A 14,147-nucleotide genomic window follows, 5' to 3' on the forward strand; every position below is an offset into this window, starting at 1 on the left:
CAGGAAATAACAAGTTTAATCTGCTTTTCTAGAACTATTGAGACCACTTTAACTTGGAATGATACATCTGTTATCTAATTCTCCTAAATCCCTTCTCAAGCTCCAATTCTCCTGCAAAGTCCTCCTGAACACTTGAACTTACTCTCATCTCCACACCTTCTAAACTTTATTTTTTCTTTCCTCTCATATGGAAAGTTCTCTCTCTCTCTCTACTTTGAAACATCTTTTGAGTCTTGTCTTAGTTCATTTGCTAATACGTACATCATTTTTTAACTGTATCTTATTTCCCTAACTAGGCAGTAGGTAGCAAATATTTAGAGGCCAGGATTGTTTTTTTCTTTCAATCTGGCCATGATTCCAAACACATTTCTTATTATAATTCTTCTCAATGCTGGCTTTACTTTAGAGTCTCCAACAGAGCTTTGTAAAACAAATATAAACACCAGGTCCCATGACCAGAGATTTAAATTTAACTGATTTCAGGTTTTACTGTAAAGCTTTCCAGGTGATTCTACTGTGCAGACAGGATCGAAAACTAATGGTTCAGCACATCACAGATACTCAGAAAATAGTCAATGGTTATTTGATTGATTGAATTGAGACCAGATGAGGACCCAAATTTCATAATTGATTACCCCAAGTTTATTTGGTTATCATCACAAGGTGCCTAATCCTGCAGACTTAAAAACACTGTGTAAGGATGAGGATGGTAATGTCGATGATGATGGTGGTGATGGTGATGAAAACCTGAAACATATTCACTCTTGTGTTTCTATTCTCAGCTGCAGGACAGTTCCCCCATAAGAAATCAGGTCAACCCCAGTTTGATCTCTGCAAATTCTTTTCTTCTCAAATAGGTGCCTTCCTTGTGCCTTCCTGGTCACTCCATACAGGACTCTTTGCAAGACAACATCAGTGGAGCAGACTCACTGGGAATAACCCAGTTCTTTCTCATCTCCAAGGCCACATTTTATAAAAAGCTTAGTTAATTTGTCATTTTGAGGAACTTCGGGGTACAACTAGTTCTTTCCTTAATAAGGTCTGGTTCCTAGGGGATGGACAGGGACACAGACTTTTCATCTACAGCCTAAAATGTGTTTGGAAGAAAAGGCACTTGCATCAGTGGTTGTCACCAGTTGTTCAGAGATATTTGCTAATGAGGCTAGTGTCAGGGCTCCACCCCCATACAGAGTAACAAACTTTGCTTGTTCTGTTAGCAAAGTCCTCTCCTAACCTCACCCAGCATCTGTCAACTGTCCTTGGAGCATTCATACAGATGGTAAGAGGGTGTGGAGGATGGCTCATTACTGCTGGATTGGAGGGAGCATCCTTTTTTTAATTGAAGGATAATCGCTTTACAATGTTGTGTTGGTTCCCCCCATACAACAACACGAATCAGCTGTAAGTATATATATGTCCCCTCCTTCTTGAGCCTGTCTCCCACCCCACCCCCATCCCAGCCCTCTAGGTCATCACCAGTCACAGGGCTGGGCTCCCTGTTTTATACAGCAGCTTTCCACTAGCTATTTCACATACAGTAGTGTATGTATATCAGTGCTACTCTCCCAACCCACCCAACCCTCTTCTTCCCCTGCCGTGTCCACAGTTACATTCTCTACCTGTACATCTCGATCCCTGCCCTGCAAATAGGTTTCAGTTCAGTTCAGTTCAGTTCAGTCGCTCAGTCGTGTCCGACTCTTTGCGACCCCATGAATCACAGCACGCCAAGCCTCCCTGTCCATCACCAACACCCGGAGTTCACTCAAACTCATGTCCATCGAGTCGGTGATGCCATCCAGCCATCTCATCCTCTGTTGTCCCCTTTTCCTCCTGCCCCCAATCCCTCCCAGCACCAGAGTCTTTTCCAATGAGTCAACTCTTCGCATGAGGTGGCCAGAGTACTGGAGTTTCAGCTTTACCATGATTCCTTCCAAAGAACACCCAGGACTGATCTCCTTTAGAATGGACTGGTTGGATCTCCTTGCAGATAGGTTTACAGTACCATTTTTCTAGCTTCCATATATATACATTAATATGCAATATTTGCCTTTCTCTTTCTGACTTAGTTCACTCTGTACAACAGGATCTAGGTTCATATACCTCCGTTCAACTAACTCACATTCATTCCTTTTTTTTTTTTTTTTTTACATTCATTCCTTTTTATGGCTGGGTAATATTTCATTGCATATGTGTAGCACAATTTCTTTATCCATTCATCTGTCAGCAGACATCTAGGCTTCTCCCATGTCTTGGCTGTTGTAAATAGTGCTGCAGTGAACATTGGGGTACATGTGTCATTTTGAATTATCATTTTTTCAAGGTATTTGCACAGCAGTGAGGTTGTAGGGTCATATGGTAGTTTTACTCTGAGTTTTTTGAGGCACCTCCATACTGTTCTCTATCTGTGAGGCAGCCCCGCAGTCATAGCTAAGCATTCAGGACCTGGGTACTGATTTGACTATTTTATAGCAGAATTAATTAAGGACTTTTATCTTTGTTAGAAGTCAAATAAGATTTAAGAGGCAAAAATCAGGCATATACTTTCTTTTGGTTTAGTCCAGTTTCCACTTAAAGTCAAAAGAAACCAAAGCAGGTCTGAGCAGATCAGAAACAGGGGGCCTTGGGTAACACTTATTTGGAAGACCACAGGGACAACAGGTCAGGGGATCAGAGTAGTATGGTGGTCAGGAACATGAACTCTGGAGTCAACCTACCTGTGTTCAAACCCCACACTGACCTTTGGCATTCAACTTCACTTCTCTAGGCTTCAATTTCCATATTTGTAAAATAGGACAGTAATAGTAATGGTAACAATCTTGGAATGTTCTAGGTCAGGTAGAGATGAATTGTGAGAACTAGAACATTGAGGGAGCCTCTGTGACTGTTGTGTGATAATCATGTTGACCCAGATCCTTGCTCTTTGCAGCCTGGCCTCTGTTCAGCATAGTCCTCAATTAAGGGAATCAGCTTCCCACCTCATTGGCCAGTGGAGGTCTTATCGGTCCCCAACCCATAAGATAGACCATTTTAACCAGGATCCAGTCAAAAGTGTGGAAATCACACCAGGTCTTCCAAACAGAAGCAGGTTTAGTGGGGGGAGCTGGTGACACTGGTAATGCAAGGGCCAAGAAGCCAAGCAAAGGACAGTGAGGTGAGCCAGAAATTAGCATCGGCAAGAAGTCACTATTATCTGAGGATTGGAAGGACATGAGGAAATATGGCTCTACAGACCCCAGAGGCCAGGCTTCCAGGTAGGTGCTGAAACCATAAGGTGCTGCTAGGATGTACCTGGGACCCTGGAGGGAGGGACAGTTTGGTGGAAGCTAAAGCCATGGATGCCTGCCAATGCAGGAGACGTGGGTTCAATCCCTAGGTCAGGAAGATCTCCTGGAGAAGGAAATGGCAACCCACTCTGATATTCTTGCCTGGGAAATCCCATGGACAGAGGAGTCTGGAGGACCATAGTCCATGGGATCACAAAAGAGCTGGACATGATTTTGAGCCTGAAAAACAACAAAGCCTTGGAAGAGACAGAGCCACTGCTCTGTATGCTATAAAACAGCATAGTAAACAGAGGGAGACCGGAAAAAAACCCTGGCTTTTCTCCTCCTCTCTTTCCATCCAGTGAGCAAGGGAGTCTGGGAAATGTAGTTTCTTATGACACCAATTTGGGATACAGAATGCAGGCAACGCATGAGAGAGAAGGGTAGTCAACAGGCATAGCCTCCTCTCCGAGTTGCTAAGGCACTCATCTCCCCTGGAGCCAGCACTGAATTTTGTCTCTTGAGTGAATTAAAATGCAAAGGGACATTTCTCACCTGAGAAGCATCAGAGGGTCCTGGAACCACACTCCACCCCCAGAGCAGTTCTGTTGGGATGGAATGCTGTTAGGAAAGAAAATGAGGCTGAGATTAAGTTTCCTTGTTTTCTTTAAATTTTTTCTGACAAGTGCTTTCATTCTTTTTATTATTAATTTGAAATTTTTCTTTCATGTTCTTCATACATCTTTGAGAAGATTAATTTAAACCAAATCTGTCAGTTCCCAAGGGGCTAATCCATTTCTCTGACTGAACAAAGGACAATTATTATTTCTTATCAACAGAAAAGCACAGCTGTTTGAGTGAAAACCCCAAGAAGCTCCCTGCCCCCTTGGAATCTGAAGGCTTGAGACTTGGTTGAGGATCTCAGCACAGAATGTCTTGTGGGATTTTTAACATAGTTGGAAAGGGAGGAAGAAAGAGGATGGCTTTTGCCACACCAGGCAAAGACTTTAGGACCTTGGATACTGCTTTCCCGCCACTGTCTCCCACTCCAGCTGTGTGAAAAGGGCAGTTTCCCCTCAACCCAAGAGTAAATGCCTATTGAGGGAGACGATTCGAATGCAAGCAGAAGTGAGCCTTGCATCTTTGGTACAAAGTTCACAAGCTGGGGTTTCTGGCAGAAACGAAGCCATGGCAGAGACTGCCTGGGGGCACTGAGAGACCCCGCTACTGGTAGGCTATACCAGGATTTGCGCTCAGTCGTGCCTGAGTCTTTGCAACCTCACGGACTGCAGTCTGCCAAGCTCCTCTGTCCATGGAATTTTCCAGGCAGGAATACTGGAGTGGGTAGCCATTTCCTACTCCAGGGGATCTTCCAGAGTTAATGATCGAACCCACGTCTCTTGCATCTCCTGTGTTGGCATCTAGCTAGTGCTAGAGATGCCAAATAAGCAGAGAGATTGGGAAATAGTGCCTTGGCTTTCCCCTCTTCCTGCCCTCCAATCCTGTTCAGTCATGCCTGACTCTTCGCAACCCCATAGACTGTGACCCACCAGTCTCCTCTGTCCATGGGATTTCCCAAGCAGGAATACTGGAGCAGGTTGTCATTTCCTCCTCCAGGGGATCTTCCCAACCCAGGGATCCAGTCCATGTTCCCTGTGTCTCCTGAATTGGCAGGCAGATTCTTTACCACTGAGCTACCTGGGAAGCCTCCTCCAATTTTGGAGCTAGCATCAAAATGACAATGTGAAAAGGACACAGTCTCAGAGCTAGAATGTCAGCCTTCTGACAAATGTCTCCTCCCTTACACATCCCGCCCCCTCCCCTACCCTCTCACAGACCCTAGATGCTGTTAGGATCTTCCTAGGTGCCAGGAAGCTCGCAGTCCTTCCATCCTCACCGTCTCTGGCCCGAGTGCGCCACTTCCTCCTGCCTCTGAGCCAGATCTGTGCACTGACTCCCAGGGGAAGAAGGATGCAGTCTGCCTCCCTAACCACCCCCAGGCCTCCCCCATCTCTCAAGTATTGCCTCTTCTGGATAGAGAGCCTGTTATTCTCATACCAAAGCACTACTTTCAGCCTTTGGTTTTATGTTTGCCTGCTAACCATCTGAGCCAGGTTTATCCAATACGTGTCACAGTGTAGAAACTGGTACTCCCTGAAGGAGAATAGAAGTCTGTGGTCAAATAAGCTTGAAAATGCTGGATTAATCAACTTTGGCAGTCACTGTTGGTGCCACGTCCCTGACTCTTCAGTGAATGTGGTCCAAATTCCATGGTCGGAATCTACATTTCTGTTCCTAAAGGCTTTGTTTGACCCTTGGAGTCCACCCTGCTCACCCAAGACAAGCAAGAAGTGCCAAGGCCTGGGCACGCCTGAGGAGCAGCCCTCTAGCCAAAGAGCCAGGAAGTGGTATGTGACCACCCAGATCTCCCACCCCACCCTTTCATGGGGGCAGCAGACCCATGCTCTCACTGCTGCAAAGCTGCCCAGTAGGATCAAGCTTCAGTCACAGGGTCGCTGGCCCTGCAACTCATCCTTAGCTGTCTCACTTCCCTGCCTTCATCCCCTATCTATTAGGAATCAGGAAGCCTTTTTTTTTTTTTTTTTTTTTGAGCACTTTAAAAAACAACAGCAACAGTAACAACAACAAACCTTGAAATTTCCTCCCCGTCTCTCTCTTCTCTCTTTTTTTTTTTTTTTGGTTGTGTTGGGTCTTAGCTGTGACATGCAGGATCTTTGTTACATCATGCGGCATCTTTCGTTATGGTGCAAAGGTTTCAGTGGTTGCAGCATGCCAGGTCTCTAGTTGTGGCACGTGGGGTCCAGAGTGCACAGGCTCAGCAGCTATGGCTCACAGGCTTAGCTGCCCACGCCTCCCCCCAGTGTGTGGGATCTTAGTTCCCTGGCCAGGGATGGAACGCACGTACCAAACAGCCAGGGATGGATCTGCATTGGAAGGCAGATTCTGAACACTGGATCACCAGGAATTCTCTGGAATCAGGAAACTTTATCTCAGTCAGTGCTCCTGGGAAACGGAGACAAAGACACAACCAAGACACATGTTAACTCTCCAACCAAGGCCCAGAGTCTGGGGCCTTCTTAAACATATTTGACCAAGGAACCCTTCTCTCACAGTTTATCTTGGAGAGCGAGGATTCTAGAGAATAGTCTTTGGGAAGCCCTGTGGTGGTAACTCCTGGGCAGGATGAGCACTTGTCACAGAGTTGTGTCAGGGGAAGAAGTCAGGGATGGGTTGGCAGTATGTGAGGCAGGAGAGATGTTGGCGAGGGAATATTCAGCCTCCCAGAAATACCTGGGCTTAGGACTCCTCAGGGACAGAGCCTCCCAAAGGCCCAGGCTGCCTGGAAGTTCTGACATGGGAGTTAAACAGCTTCATCTGCTGTTACAGGGCCTGCTTTGAATTCCTGCTCTCCTGTATCAAGGACAGGGTGTGGATTAGGCTAATTCCTAGAGGATTCACACTTCACAAACAAAGAATATTTTGCTGCCTGAGAGGGAACAAACCGCCCTGCCCTCTTCCTACCTGTAAGGAAACGGTACCAATCTCCTTCCAGCTGTGAGATGGAGAGGCAAAGACACCCCAGGACTGGGCAATTCTGTCAGGAAACTCAACATTTGAGATGAATGGAAAATAGCTGGGGAGGAATTTTTCCAACAACTTGGCTTGAGCAGGATTGAGTCCAGGTCTGAGAGGCATTCAAGCGATGCAGAACCTGCAGTGTTATAAAATAGGATCATTTTATAGTTGGAAAATCTAAGGTGTGCCCAGCAAAGCACAGGCATTTAACAATGTTAGTGGAAGATGCAGAAGGTGGGAGGAGGGAAATCAACCATGAAATGCTGGGTTGAACCTGTGTTTGGAATCCAGAGCATCACAGAGGCGCATGGAACCCTCCAAGTTTCGGCAAGGACTGGGAAATGTTACTTTGCCCTAGAAGGACACGGGATGTCCTCTCTGGGACACTCCACAGTACTGTCCCAGGAAATCTCTGTGATGATCCACAGCAGACAGGAAACTCTGTCTGAACCTGCACACTGATCCTTAGCCTTCCGCTTGGCAATTGCTTCACGTTTGGCATTTGGTGGTCTGTTATATATGTGATGGGATATAATTTTAGAAGAGTATGTTCTGAATCTTTCCTGATCCCTACCCAATCTTGAACATTCTGGCTGGGCCTGCTTCCCACCCTCTGAGAAGGGCACTGCTTAGCAGACCAGCTCTTCAGAATTGGAAGCACAGAATCTAGAGAAAGGAAAAGGGAGAGAAGCACAAGGAGTCTGGGAGCCAGAGTTTAGAGGGGGAGTTTTCTGGGGTGGCTTGAAAAAAATAAGATCAGAGCTGCTGCAGTGCATGAGCAAGATGGGTGAGAGAGAAAACAAGAACGGGTTAAGAATGGCTGAAGATTTTTGTGCCCTCTTTGGTGTCTGAAAAATGTAAACTAAGCATAAGAGTGCTTGCTTTGAAATTACTCTTGACTGTGGATCCTCTTGAGCTCTAAACCCACCTTGGGACAGGGTTTTGTGGCTCACAGTGTAAAGCACTGCAGAGATACACATCCAGACCCCGAGACTTTAAACACCACTCACCCACACAATGTATGGCTAATGATCAATAAAAAGAGGCATCGGGACTTCCAGCCCAGTTCTCAGCAGAGTGTCAGGAAACCTTTTCTTCCAGTCCTGTTCCTCACCGTTTACCAGTTTTTTTCTCGACTTCTGACTTTCCAGTAGTTCCAGGGCCTTTTTGGCCCGAGCATCCTCCTTGAACTTGAGCACGGAAGTTGACATCCCTGGTGTCTATCCTTGCTGTCCTTAGGAAACAGTTTTTTTCTCTTTCTGGTTCTCTCCTATCCTAAGCCTCCAGCCTGAGCACAGCCCAGCCTTCCTCCAGTCCCTGCTGCTGCTGCTAAGTCACTTCAGTCATGTCCGACTCTGTGCGACGCCCTAGACGGCAGCCCACCAGGCTCCCCTGTCCCTGGGATTCTCCAGGCAAGAACACTGGAGTGGGTTGCCATTTCCTTCTCCAATGCATGGAAGTGGAAAGTCAAAGTGAAGTCGCTCAGTCGTGTCCGACCTCAGCGACCCCATGGACTGCAGCCCACCAGGCTTCTCCATCCATGGGATTTTCCAGGCAAGAGTAGTCCTCCAGTCCCTAGACCACCCTCATGCCTGATGCTATCTGGGCTGGCTCTGCACCCCACCACCACTTCTGACAGTGTAGAACATGTCCATTTCCCCTTAAACCGTACCTTCCCATTTACGTCCTGTCTGCATGGTGTCCTCCCCACTGCCAGGCCTACAGCTCTTCCAGAGCAAGGGCTCAACAAGCGTTTGCTGACTCCCAGTCACAGAACCAGCTTCGGTTCTCAGCCTGGAAGAAACATCAACAAGAACAAAGGCATTTGGAATTCACCATGGTGACACATGAGTTAACAGAAATTCCAGAACAGCAGAGAAAGGCTCCTGAATAAATTAGAAATCACAGGAAGCAGGATGCTATTTTCTGGCCAATAGCAGTTCACTGGGCCTCCATGACTTTCCCACATTGAGTCATGGTCCTTCTTTGCTCATAAGAATCAGTCCTCTCCTGGCTCAGCTGATTTCTCCCAGCTGGACTGCATTTTCCCCAGGCTCCTAGAATCCTGCCTTATGTAGCCCTCTCTGCCCCCCTCCTCCTCCTCATTAAACCTAGAATCTGGAATCTGATAGAACCCAAACTTCTGTAGGTCTGTGACAGAATCTTGAGTTGTTTTTTAATTAGACTGTATGTTTTTCCTGTTTTTATTTACTTTTTCACATTTTGTTTTGTATCTGCTATGGGGCAAGCCCTCTACTGGGCTCTAGGAATACAGCGGCAGTCCTGACATTAAGCAGTCCCAACACAATGAGGAAGACAGGCAAGAAATTACAAAATGCTGCTGTGATGGGGCTGGTATAATACACATGTAGAGGAGGGCTGCCCAACCTCACCTCTCCAGGCAGAAGCTAAAATTCCCACCGCTTTTTCTTCATCAGAGGAGGCAGAGGGGCACCACTGTGGGAAAGTCATCAACCTGCGCAGCACAGCCTGGGATCCCATTGCCCAGCTCCCAGGAACACAGGAAATTGTGAAGCCTGAAGCCTTTGAAACACTCCTGTTATGTCCATCTGTCCTTGGAAAAGCTGCCCAGATCTGACTGGTCCCCAGCCTTCTTCCCCAGTGTGGTTACCAACACCTCCAAGAGAGCTCCATCTTCAGGCAGGTGCCAGGAGCCCATGGAGCAATGATTCTCCGCTGCACCCCTCAACACCCCTGCCTTCCTCTGGTGGAAGCCTGCCCACAGGGACTCCACTCTGCACACAGTTGCAAAATCAAATTTTATAGCATCATGCTCTTCACGTTCTTAACTTCCAACTTTTCCTCTGCTCTCACCCTCATCCTCCTTTCTGATGCCAGTCTCTTGAATCCTGTTTCAGTTTAATCAGATAGCTCATCTCTGGGGCTGCTGTCACCAAGGGCTTCCAACAAGTAGCTTTTGGTAACCATTTTCTGTGTCTTCCCACATCCCTGCCCTCAACACCTCTGACTGCGCTCTGCGTCTTTTTGTTGTTGTTCCTCACTTGGCCTCATTCATGAAAGCCATTTTAATTTGTTTTTTGCTTGAGTCTATTAATACAAGGCATTTCCATTCTATTGCCCTCATTAATTTTGTTTGTGCTGCTGACTTCGACCTAGTAGATATACATCAATCCACACATGGCAGCTTTCCAGAAGGGAGAGTGAAGAGGCTCCGCTTAGCGGTTGGAGTCTGCATTGCCTCTGCTGATCTGCATTCTTCACGACCTCCCTAGAGAGGGTGATGGGTTTCTCTTCCCAACTATGAGCTCCTCTCGGCTGCAGCCTCCTTCTGTGTCTTCTCTGCATTAGTGACAGTGCACAGGCCTGCCTGCCTGGCTGGTAAGCCCTCCGCTCCCACCTTCTCCCTGTTCGCTCTCCCAGACATTCACAGTCTGGGCAGAGAAAGACCAGAGGCCTCACAGCAGCCCTGTTGCACACAGCTCTGACCACCGCCCCCCATCCCAGGATGGTGGTCCCTCCATCATGTACTTGCCTCCCTCCTCAGCTCAGAAAAAAATCAGGGAAACCTTAAACTCCCTTGGACAATAAGGATATTTCCCGGGGGGTGGGGGTGGGGAATAGAGTCATCTGGGTTTGAGCTGAAATGCTGCCTAGCTCATTAGAGGGATGGTGGCTAGCACAGACCTTTTGCTCCTCCTAATGTCAGAGGGAAAGATAAGGGGTTGGAGGGTGAGGGTGAAAATGAGCAGTTCTGAGAGGGTGGGCGGGTGCCATATGCGTTCATGTGTGCCTGTGTGTGTGTGTGAGACAGAGTTGCAGGGAGACAGAAACACACCCCTTCGGGGAGCATGGTAGAGTGAAAGAGCTGAGAAGATTAAGCCAGCAGACCTCAAGTTGCTTTCGGACAAACTTCTCTTTCCTCTGAGTCCATCTCCCCTGCAGTTAGATAAACAGCTGGAACTGCGTGGTTTCCAAAGTTCTTCCAACCCTGAGCTCCCATGTTTCTGTGAATGAACCCTGACGTGAGACTCTATCTGACCATAAGCAATTTATTTCAACTTTTTATGCTTTGGGGTTTTAAAAAAATTCTGTGTCTTAAGTCACTTCATTTGTGTCCGACTCTTTGCAACCCTATGAGCTGTAGCCTGCCAGGCTCCCCTGTCCATGGGATTCTCCAGGCAAGAATACTGGAGTGGGTTGCCATGCCCTCCTCCAGGGGATCTTCCCCACCCAGGGACTGAGCCTGAGTCTCTTAAGTCTCCTGCATTAGCAGTCAAGTTTTTTACCACTAGCACCACCTGGGAAGCCTTTTAAAATTCTAAATGAAGAATCATAATTCCAATTCAGGAAACTGTCGTGATGATAAAAGGAGGTTAAAATGTAAAATCATTGGGAAAATTCAATGGTGCTTTTAAAATGCAGGATCCTTGAGGAAGTAACTTCATTTCCCTAGGCCCTAGTGAAGCATGGATCCCAACGGTGGGATGACAACATCTCTTATGAGAAGTGAGTGGGGTCATCCCACAAAAGTTGAAAAACAGGATTTGGCACATGGCAGGCTCTATACAAATCTGTTCTTAGTTCTGTGCTTCAAGATGCTTGTGGAACAGTGTAATAGTGCAGGGGACCGCCTGGGATTGACTTGTAGGAGGAGGCTTTGCGCAGGGCAGGCCTGGGCCTGAAAGAACATCTAGCTCCCCACCTGGCCTTCTTGTGAAGGCCCTTCTCCCCATTCAAGGCATGACACAGTATGGCTCTTCCAGAGTGGGAAAATTTGGGTACTTTAGGGTCAACACCCCATCAACAGCAAAGCCCCAACAGGCACTGTGCTATCCAAAAGAGATTAGAAACACCCAGGGCACATGGTAACATCTTCCCCATCTCTCAGGTCTTTTTTCTTCTGTATTGGCTCCATTCTCAGGCAGACGCTCTCCCTGGGATATCAAAACTGACATCTGGAAGCAGGAAGTTAAAGAGGTCTGTGGCTCCCTCACCTCCATTCAAGGAGAGTTCCCGGCTTCCCCCTTGAAAAAGTGAAAGTGTTAGTCATTCATTCATGTCCAACTCTTTGTGACCCCATGGACTGTAGCCTGCCAGGCTCCTCTGTCCATGGAATTCTCCAGGCAAGGGTACTGGAATGGATTTGCCTTTCCTTTCTTCAGGGGATCTTCCCAACTCAGAGATCAAACCTGGGTCTCCTGTATTGCAGGCAGATTCTTTACTGTCTGACCCACCTTAGTTCTAGCTAAAGTCCTGGGTTTGACTCTCACTGACCTGGCCTGGGGTCATGTGCCCACTCTAGACCTCTCATAACACCACAGAGGTGTAACTCACTGGTTGGCCCACCCTGAGACACAGTTGGTGAGTCCGCATCATCTGAACTGCCCAGGACCTGGGTTAAGAATAAAGTGGGTAGTGGTCCCCCAAGAAGTGCTGAGATCTTGGAAATGATTGGTTTGGATTTGAGTTGAGATCTCCTTGATCTTCTGTCTCAGGTAGGCTTTCCCAGAAACAGACCCAGAGATAAGGATTTATATGAAAGTCATTTATCAAGCAAGACTATACTGGCCTTCCCTGGTGGCTCAGTGATAAAGAACTCAACTATCAGAGCAGGAGATGTGGGTTCAGTCCCTGGGTTGGGAAGGTCCCCTGGAGAAGGAAATGGGTACCCACTCCAGTATTCTTGCCTGGAAAATCCCATGGACTGAGGAGCCTGGTGGGCTACAGTACACGGAGTCATGAAGAGTCAGACATGACTGGGCAACTGAGCACACACACACACAGTTTATCAAGGAAGTGCCCCCAGGGAACATCTGTAAGGGCAGAGGGGAAGCAGAATAATGAAGAACAGAGGTCAGATTCTGGCCACGTCCTGGGCAGGCTCCCTGATCCCACAGGGGACCCTGCCAGCGTGAGTTTCGCTTCCAGAGAGCCCCACCCTGAGACTAGGGGGCTGGCCTCTGATCAGTTCAGAGCTTCCTTTAACCTGGAAGACTGTGAACTTCCAGGCTCTTCCGCATTTCCTTGTGTGAACTCAGTGACTCCAGCAGCCAGGGTGGTTCTGGGGAGAAGAGGAAATGGTAGAGCCCTCGGGAAGCAAGAGCTGGCTGGAGCATCCCCTGACCAGAGGGATCCAGGCAAGTCACCAACAGCACTTCCTAGAAGGCCAGGGTCCAGGCTCGTTTTTCTCCCTTCACGCCATGCCCTCCACTTTGTCAGTCCAGATAGTAACATGTTGCCTTCACTGAGAATGAGGACACTTGGCTCTAAAATTCCTACGTCAGAGAACATTGAGGAATTTGATTAGTGTTGAAGCACCATAATGACCACTTACCAAAGAAGCCCTTCGGTTGCCAAGCCAAGTGTGCGCTCTGCACAGAGCAGTCTCATCATTTCCTAAATGATCCTGCTGTGCAGATCACCTCAGACTTCCCCGCTGCTGAAGCAAAGAGACATGAAGTAGAAACAGGTGTGCCAGAGGAAACTTGGCTTCCCTTCTACCACGTGCCGGGGAGAGAGCTTCCAGTGCGCGGGCAGCCTGCTCGTTACCGGCTGGTGAATGTGAGCCTTGCATGTCACTGGCAGTTTGTCCTCAGGACACGCCACCTGCCCTGGGGAGGGGGTGATGTGGTGGAACCAAACCACTCTGTCCCCCATGGCTTGTTGGCTCCACGGCAGTGGGATTGTCCAAGGCCTGCTCTCCCTGGCCAGACTCCCTGGATTGCTAATGAGCTATTTCCAGCAACTGCCCTAATTGTTTCCACAACAAGCTGTTCTCCACCACCAATTATATCCCAGCCGTTGGTGGTCTCCAACTGAGTTTGGAGATGCAGACTGTGAAGTACCTGACAATTTTTCAACCAGTCCTCAACCCTAGTTAGGCAATCAACTGCCGTCATCCGACAAGGTGAACACTCACCTCATGTGTTTGAATGACTTTCCCAACCAGGAACACCCTTCCCAATTCCCCGCCTTCATGGACCCTACATGTCCTGCCGGGCCTGTTAATCATTCTCACCTCTTCTGACATTCATTTACCTCCTCCTTTTTACAGAGAAAGTGAAAGTGTTAGTCTCTCAGTCTTTTGCTACTCCTTGAAACCCTATGCACCATAGCCCGCCATGCTTCTGTCCATGGGATATATTTTCAGGCAAGAATGCTGGAGTGGGTTGCCATTTCCTCCTCCAGGGGATCTTCTTGACCCAGGGATTGAACTCACTTCTACATCTCCTGCCTTGCAGGTGGATTCTTTACCACTGAGCCCTTGGTACAAATTTCTCATTAAAAGAAATGCAAGGCCAATGT

Source organism: Ovis aries, chromosome 14 (assembly GCF_016772045.2).
Source record: "Ovis aries strain OAR_USU_Benz2616 breed Rambouillet chromosome 14, ARS-UI_Ramb_v3.0, whole genome shotgun sequence".
Taxonomy (NCBI): domain Eukaryota; kingdom Metazoa; phylum Chordata; class Mammalia; order Artiodactyla; family Bovidae; genus Ovis; species Ovis aries.